Source organism: Lycium barbarum, chromosome 3 (genome assembly GCF_019175385.1).
Source record: "Lycium barbarum isolate Lr01 chromosome 3, ASM1917538v2, whole genome shotgun sequence".
In the NCBI taxonomy this organism is placed as follows: Eukaryota; Viridiplantae; Streptophyta; class Magnoliopsida; order Solanales; family Solanaceae; genus Lycium; species Lycium barbarum.
In genome coordinates, this window is record NC_083339.1 from 118,983,450 (window position 1) to 118,992,979 (window position 9,530).

Consider the following 9,530-nt stretch of genomic DNA (forward strand, 5'->3'; position numbering starts at 1 on the left):
TTTCCATCACGCAAGTAGTCGATGTACTTGTTGCGCCAATCCCAAGTTAAACCCATTGCGTTTATTTCGGCATATCCGTTTTCTATCGCTGTGTTCAATAAGTGCATCGTGGTCCCGGGGTTGATTTCTTCCCCTTCGACCGAGGATCCCAAATTTGCCAATGATCGGCTTCGCTGTTCTGCTCCCTCGGTATATGCTTCATGGTCCATTCTTTAAACCGATGTAGTATCACTTGGATTTTTTCAAGATACCTCTGCATCCGTTCGTCCTTGACCTCGAAGAAGCCGTTCACCTGGTTTACGACCAAGAGCGAATCACACTTTGCCTCGATTATTTCGGCCCCCATACTTCGGGCCAATTCCAAACCTACAATCATAGCCTCATACTCGGCTTCATTGTTAGTCAATTTAGCAGTTCTAATAGACTATCGAACGGCGTCCCCGGCCGGGGTTCTAAGGACGATTCCTAGCCCGGAACCTTTGAGGTTTAAGGCTTCGTCCGTATGTAGCGACCAAATACCCGAGGCTTTCCCCGTGGTTAGTAGAAGCTCTTTCTCAACCTCTGGCACCATAGCCGGGGTGAAATCTGCCACCAAATCGGCCAAAATCTGGGACTTGATGGCCGTTCGAGGTTTGTACTCGATATCATATCCGCTAATTTCGACGGCCCACTTAGTTAGTCTACCCGATAATTCCGGTTTATGCATGATGTTTTTCAGGGGGTAAGTAGTTACTACACATATTGGATGGCATTGAAAGTAGGGCTTGAGCTTTCTAGAAGCACTTACTAGAGCCAATGGCAATTTTTTCAAGTGGGGATAACGGGTCTCCGCATCCCCCAAAGTTCTACTTACGTAATAGATAGGCAATTGCGTACCTGATTCTTCTCGGACCAGAACGCCACTTACCGCCACCTCGGAGATAGCAAGGTATAGAAAAAGCGGCTTGTCCGCCTTTGGTGTGCAACAGCGGGGGGCTAGACAAGTATCTCTTCAATTCTTGTAAAGGTCTTTGGCACTCCGGGGTCCAAACGAAGTCGTTCTTCTTCCTTAGTAAGGAGAAGAAACGATGACTCTTGTCCGAGGACCTCGATATGAAGCGACTCAACACCGCTATCCTTCCGGTGAGCCTCTGTACTCCTTTGACGTTATTCACCACCTCGATATCCTCGATGACCTTGATCTTGTCCGGATTGATTTCGATCCCCCGGTTTGACACCATGAAACCCAGAAATTTACCGGATTTTTCCGGGTTGAGCTTCATGTTATACTTGCGGAGCACGTCGAAGGTTTCCTGCAAATGTTTTAAATGGTCCTATGTTTCCAGGGACTTGACCACCATGTCGTCAATATAAACTTCTATTGTTTTCCCTATTTGTTCTTCGAACATCTCATTAACTAGGCGTTGGTAAGTTGCACCGGCATTTTTTAGTCCAAAGGGCATGACATTATAACAGTAAGTCCTATATCGGGTGATGAAGGATGTTTTCTTTTGATCCTCCGGGTGCATCCGAATCTAGTTATACCCGAAGTAGGCATCGAGAAAACTTAACATCTCATGTCCGGCCGTCGCATCGATCATTCTATCGATGTGAGGCAACGGGAATGAATCCTTCGGGCATGCTTTATTTAAATCCTTGTAATCAACATACATTCAAAATTTATTACCTTTCTTGGGCACCACTACCACGTTAGCTAGCCAGTCCGAGTACTTTACCTCCCGGATAGAACCTATTTTTAAAAGTTTTGTTACCTCGTCTTTTACGAAGGCGTGTTTTGCTTCCGCCATGGGCCTTCTCTTCTGCTTCACCGGGGGAAACTTCCCGTCTAAGCTGAGCTTGTGAGTTGCTACTTCCGGTGATATACCTGTCATATCTATATGGGACCATGCGAAGCAATCTGCGTTAGCTCGAAGAAATTCAATTAACTTGTTCCTGAGCTCCGGGGTTAACCCCGTGCCCAGGTATATCTTTCTGTCCGGTAGGTATTCGAACAAGATGATCTGCTCCAGCTCCTCTACTGTCGACTTGGTTGCATCCGAGTCATCCGGCATGACGAATGATCAGGGTACATCGAAATCGTCCTCTTCATACCCCGGGTCCAAACCCGTGTGCTTTGATTGTTATTTGGTGTTCGCTCCCCCGGTTAGATCCGCTTCCTCGTGAACCAGTTTTTTGGGGTTGGCTTCCTCGACCGCGAACATCTCCCTTGCAGCGGGTTGTTCACCTCAGATTATTTTTATCCCTTCCGGGGTTGGGAATTTCAGCAGCTGATGCAACGTTGAGGGCACGGCCCTCATGCTATGTATCCAAGGTCTACCCAGCAATGCATTATACTTCATGTCCCCTTCGATTACATAGAACACCGTTTGCTGGATAGTGCCATCGATGTTCACCGGCAACGAGATCTCCCCCTTTGTGGTTTCGCTCGCCATGTTGAACCCGCTGAGTACCCGGGCTACCGGTACGATCTGATCGAGCAGCCCTAGCTGTTCGACCACTCTCCACCGGATGATGTTGGCCGAGCTACTTGGGTCAATCAAAATACGTTTAACCTGAGTTTTAAAGATAAGTACAGAAATTACCAATGCATCTTTGTGCGGTTGAATGAAGCCTTCTGCATCCTCGTTGCTGAAAGAGATGGAACCCTTGGGTAAATAATCCCGGCTGCGCTTTTCACGAACAACAGAAACCTTGGCCCGTTTCATCACCCGCCCTCGAGGGGCATCGGTTCCCCCAACTATCATGTTGATTACATGCTGGGGTTCTACTGGCTCGGCCCTTCGATGAGCCTTCCTTTCCTTGTAGTGACTTTTGGCTCGTTCACTCAGCAATTCTAGGAGATGACCATTCTTTAGTAACCGGGCTACCTCCTCTCTTAGCTGGCGACAATCCTCGGTTTTGTGACCATGGGTTCCATGGTATTCACACACCATGCTCAGGTCCCGTTGGCCCGGATCCGACCTTAGAGGTCTTGGCCATCTTACATCCGGGACACGGCCAATGGCCGAGACGAGGCCCGAGGTACTGACGTTGAAGTTGTACTCCTATATCTTTGGTAAATCCTTATTGCTGGCAGAGCTTCCGGCATCGCTCCTGAATGAGAGGCCCCGACTGTTTGACGGGCGCTCGACCCGTTGATTACCCCGACCGGAGAAATGGCTTGGGCTAACCCTTGATTTCTCCGATCTAAATCTTGGCTTCTCCGAATGGGAGTATGGCCAATACCTTTCCCTCGACGATTCGGCCTTCATTTCGTAACCTTTCCTTGGTCTCTCAAAACTCTTGTTCACATTTATCGGCCCCGGGGGGAGCTCGAATTGATCATCCTCCACCCGAATCTTCGACTCGTATCGGGTATGGACATCGGCCCATGTCACAGCCTCGTACTCCAGCAAGCTTTCCTTTACTTTGAACGAAGCCGTTGAGCTCTGAACATTGAGCCCCTTTGTGAAAGCTTGTGCAGCCCATTCTTCTGGAACCGGGGGGAGTTCCATCCGTTCCCTTTGGAATCGGTTGACGAATTCACGCAGTAACTCGTCGTCTCTTTGGGCTATACGGAAAAGTTCGGCCTTACGGGCCTGCACCTTTTTGGCACCGGCGTGAGCTTTGATGAAGGCATTGGCGAGCATTTCGAAAGAGGTGATCGAATGCTCGGGCAGATGGTCGTACCATGTTAATGCTCCTTTTGACAGAGTTTCCCCGAACTTTTTCAACAATACCGATTCAATTTCGTCCTCCTCCATATCATTGCCTTTTATAGCGTATGTGTATGAGGTCACATGTTCGTGTGGGTCCGTTGTGTCGTCATATTTCTGGATATCCGGCATCTTGAACCTCTTCGGGATTAGTTTTGGAGCTGTACTCGGAGGAAAAGGCCTTGGGATGTACCTTTTCGAATCCGGCTCTTTCAGTAAAGGCGGAGCCCCCGGGATTTGGTCTACCCGAGAGTTGTATGTTTCCACCCTCTTCTCGGTTGAGTCTACCCGTTTTGCCAAAGTTTCGAGCATTCTCGGAACCTCGGTGGAGGACCCAGCTCCGGACCCATCGCTCTCAACCATCCGTGCTTTATCTCTTCTGGGTTCAGCAACACCCTTTGCCTCCTCCGAGGTCGTTTTATCCCCTCCGTTTTGCAACCGGGCTATTGCGATTCCCTGTTCGGCAATCGCCGCTCTCTGTTCCTGTAACATTTCAAAAATTAAACGTAAGTCAATATTATCATTTGGGGTTTCCGGTTCTTTCCGGCCCTGAGTCCGGGACAAATTAATCGAATTGTGTGTATTTAAAGGGTCGATAGCCGGTTGGGCAGCATTCTCCTGGTCCACGGTATTTTGATGGTTGAGGCCCTCCCTCGAATTAATGGGGTTAGGATCAGCGGGGTTTGGCAATCCTCGTGGACCGCTGCCTTCGTTTTCGGCCACGATCTCGTTGTTGTTGACGTGACCAGATTGCCCACTGTCAGCCATTTAGTCATTTTTTTAGTGACGAACAGAAGATGTTTTCGATTTTGATGGGTAAGCTAGAGATCAAGATAAAAGACCACTATTATCCTGACCCCACGGTGGGCGCCAAACTGTTTACCCCGAATTTGGATAATCAATTAAATTTGTGGGTGAGGTATAGGATACGTGGTTGTGCCTTAAATCCCTTTGATAGAGAAAAGAAATATATGAATATACTATGAAGAAGCAACTAATAATCGGTGGTTTGCTATATGCTTGTATGTTTACTAATATATGTGTGTTACTTGATTGAAGAAGTGTAATAGAGATGAACACAATGAATTCGAATTGCAACACGATAATGAGAGAGATTTGTATATATTTCTAGTACAAAGAATGTTCTTGATGTTAAGGAGCTAATCCCTTAAAAGTAGGCAATGACCCTTATTTATAGTGTTGCTTCATGGACTCCATACAATAAGAGAAAACTAAAAATAAAGAAAAACTCTGACTTGGATTAGGTTGGGTTAGGTTGGCCGTACGGTCTGACACCCGTACGATTGGCAGTTGAACATGGCAGGACGTTATCGGCGCGTGGCAATCGCGCAATGGATCTCCCGGACCAATGGCCACGAATAAATGGACTAACGGCCATGACCAAACGGACCAACAGCAACGACCAACTCGGTCACCAAGAAACCGGATCAAATGATGCCCTTCCTTGGCTTTGGTCCAAGCGTTCCTCCGGTTCAGAATGAAAGTCCTCGTGCATGTTCTTGTCCTCTTCTTCCTTCGGTTCCCGGTCTCACCGATTTTAACGCATATCCGATTTCTACCGTATACAGTATGTAATTTGTTAGGCCTTCATTTTTCATTCCGCTCTAATTTAATTTCTCAAACATATTATAATTTGAAAGTGTTAGATCCAATTGAGTGTTTATTTTTTCCGAGCTATTGTCTTCTTAGCTCGGACCTAGGAGCACTTTCTGACCACGACAAAATTGAAACATTTAGCACATCTCAAATTATTCTTGCAATAACGAAAAATTTCTTTGAGTTGTCCTTTCACCATTTCAAAATGTTACTTCAACGCTTAAAAACTTAATAAAGAATGAAATAAACTGTGAAATTCAATTTATTTACTGTGCTTTTTTGTTTAACAGATATGTAGTGCATATGAAGAAGAAGGAAAAACCATAAATACAAAGGGAAGCTTAGGTAAAATATAAACCGTAAAAAATAAATGTACATGCCTGCAAATCAAATGTCATATTTCTTCTTCTTGTTAGTGAGCCACGCGCTGATAGTGCATGTAAGGACATCTTTTTACTTTTTGAAGAAATGAATTTGCAGCCGCCACCAGCGGTTACCGTGCTGCACTCATAATTTTCTTCTTCTTAAGTTTCTTCCATATCTATTGGTCCTTTTTGTTTTCCTTCCTTTGACTCCAAGATTGCGGCTTGGCCATAATTTCAACGAGCTACATTTGAAGTTTTCGACATATTTAAGTCATATTACTTATAAGTTTCGAATTCGAGTCTTGAAAATATAGATAAGATTCTTTCACCTCTAATGAAAATTAGCCTGTTACTCGTAGTAGTATAATTTAATAACCTTAATTAAAATACAAATAAGGAAAAGAAAAACAAATTCCCTTGCCCCAACAATTCGTTGAGGCAAAGAAAAATAAAATAAAAGAGAAACACTGCTTGTAGAAGATCTACTCAAGCATTTAAACCTTTTTTCCCCTTAAGTTTAGGTTCCTGAATATAGCTAGAAAGGAAAGGGAAGAAAAGCAAAAGAGTTATGGTGACATTGAACTATATACCAAAAATTACTACTATAACAAAAAGGCTTTTTATTTTTTTTATTTATCAACTGGGAAAGACAGACTGCAGACGTCAAAGAAAAAATTGTCCTTTTCCCCAATTTAAGCTGAGAGTTTAATAAGAAAGGCGGCCGCAAAATTAATGCTACTACGATTATTCTTGGAAGGAACCAATCTCTTCCTGAATTTATTGAAAGTAGTTGAGAATTTTGAAGTTGTCTTTATCCTCTGTCCTCATGTCAAAGTTGCTATTACAAGCAATGACCAATAAGATAATCCCAAATTAAGCCATGTTAGTTTCTAGGGATATCATTAGCCATGTTAGTTTCTAGGGATATCATTGGCTATTAAAAAGTGGAGTGCGAGTGAGGCCAATTAAAATTTCTTGTTAAATTTGTTATCCCTATAATCAAACGTTGTAAACCAAAAAATATAAGAACGAAAGTGTAGTTTCGAGCCCACATAAAATTGTGTTTTCTTAAGAAATGTAGTCCTCTGACAATTACCCAAGGTTTGGATTAATTCCTCCCAGGATAAAACGAAACTCTATTCTGTAATACAGGTAATCGAAATTGCAGAACTTCAGCGAACTCAACCAACGAGTGTAATCACACAACATTTACTGTTTTTCTGATTTGAAAATGATGAAAGACTGTATTTTTTTTCAGAGAGTAAAATTTCGTTATTGCAGTATGTAAAATTGAGGCGAAGCCTCTGAAATTTTATAGCCATTGAAAAGGTGCAAAGGCACCTGTTCGGGAAGAAGGTGATCGTTCGGTCAGCAGTTAAGACCGTTGGGATATAATATTAAATTTCGCTAATTAATTAAATAATTAAATAATGCGTGAATTAATATTAGGAAAAAGAAAATTAAATAATGAAAGTGAAAAATAAATTTTGTCCAAAAAATTTATCAATCAGTCAGATCATTTGACCAAATCCAAATCCGAAGCTGAATCCGAGTCAAGCAACGACGATAGCTCGAGGGGAGGTCCTCATCTCAACTCTTTATGAGCTAGAAGATGTGCTTCTACATATAAGCACACACATATCACTTTCCATTACTGAGAATGCTCACTTGAAAAAGTTACTTTTCCAAAATTTCATTTCACTCCATTTCCCAATTCACACTTCCTCCTTAAAGTCCATCACTTTGTGACTTTAAAACCCAAAAAAGTCTAGTTTATCAATCGGCTGCTAAAAAGTAGAGATACGTGAAGTGAACTCTTTTTTTTTTTTTTTTGGCTTACCCAACTTTTATTTTATAAAATTATTGAGTTATTTACATTATAAAAAGTTTAAATTCTTTTATTTAAATATTTATGAAAGTGCTCGCACTGTGGCTCAGACTAAATTCAAAAAGAGTATTAGTTGATCCGCCTATTGCTTCAAAGGTACAACCTGCACTAATTCAGGCATCTGAGGGTAATATAAGATATAAAATTGTTACTGAACAAAATGACCTAACACAGTAAAGATACAATTTCGATTTTTCCCCAATAAGTAAGATTACAAAGTTCATTGAAATTATGGCTCGATTTGCCATTCAACCTTTGAATTGCAAACAAATAATTGGCTGTGTTTGATGTTACACAATCAATGATTAAATGTTTGTGTGTGTGGTTGTTTTCATACCAAGACGATGCATAGTTTAATCTTGAATGAAAACAATTAATGATTAGATGTTATATGTTTTGTTGTTTTCATATGAACTGAAAATTGATTAGCTCAAGTTTGTGCAATAAGTAATTAGAAATCTAGAACGTTGATCATATGTGGACCCAAAACGAACCATATCCTCTCTTCAATCCATTATTGTTTTCCACTACGCGAGTTGATAGCGCACCATCTATATGATTAAATGACTGCTTTTTAATTTTGTTTTTTGCTATTCTATATGTACTAATGTATGTGAAATTTTTCATTTTTCGCGATCAAAACTATGTAAATTTTGATCAATATTTTTAATGCATGTTTTATTAAAAATTCGAAATATTGTAATTTTAATTTGAACATATTAAATTATTTTAATCCAATTTAGCTTTAAAATTTAGTATAATTAACTTTTGATAAATGAGAAGTACCACGTAAATAAATTGGGATGGAGGAAGTTGATATTCAATGACCACTTTCTTAGATATATGTACTTTTTTCCCTATCAGTTAGGTAACATAGGGTTTTCTTGAGAAAGACAAATAGTAGTCTAATTTTTTGGCAGTTTCTTTCGTTTTCGCTAATGGTCACCAGAAAGCAAGCTAAGAGGAATTAAAACTTTGACAACTTATTAGCAAAGTCAGAATAGTTCATCGTGCTTTAATTATGATAAATAATGTAAATATGTGGTCAAAGAATATTTTGTAAATCTTTTAATTTAGGTTAGTATATTTTGTAGCTTAATAGGACACTGTAACGATGGTATATTTACCAACTCAATCAATGAGAATAATTACGGAATTAATCTCTTTCATGGTATCAGATACTAGGGTTTCTTTTCCTACTCTTCCGCTGCCCTAATTTTTCCGTCGTCCTCTTCCTTCTTTTTTTCCGTCCACCTTCTTGCCTTCCATCAATGGCAGACACCAAGTTCCATCATGCTATGGCTGTCTCCAACATCAAGAATCACATTCCTATCGTTCTTGAGATGGAAACGGATCATTATTCGGCTTGGGCCGAATTATTCAAGCTTCATGCCCGGTCTCACCGTGTCCTTTCCCACATTCTCCCGACCGGAAAGGAGAAGGCTCCTTCCACCGACGACGAAAAGGAGTTGTGGTCCACCTTGGATGCCACGGTACTTCAATGGGTGTATGCAACCATCTCCACTGACTTATTGCATACGATCATCGAAGAAGATCTATCGGCAAAGGAGGCCTGGGATCGCCTCCGTAATCTTTTTCAAGACAACAAAAACTCCAGAGCCGTTGCATTGGAACATGATTTCTCTCATGTCAAGTTGCGGGATTTTCCAAACGCTTCAGCGTATTGTCAAAGACTCAAGACCTTGGTCGATCAACTCAAGAGCGTGGGGGCTCCGGTGACCGACAACCGCCTCGTTCTTCAACTGGTGGCTGGCCTCACCGAGGCATACAAGAATGTGGGCACCTACATCCGGCAAAGTAAGCCTCTTCCATCATTCTCCGAAGCTCGGTCAAGTTTGTGCCTTGAGGAAAAGGCGTTGGCTGAAATGCATGATGACTCGCCCACAACTATGGTGGCTAATTCCCAACGTGAGTTTGATGACACCACTCCTCTGGAAAATTCAG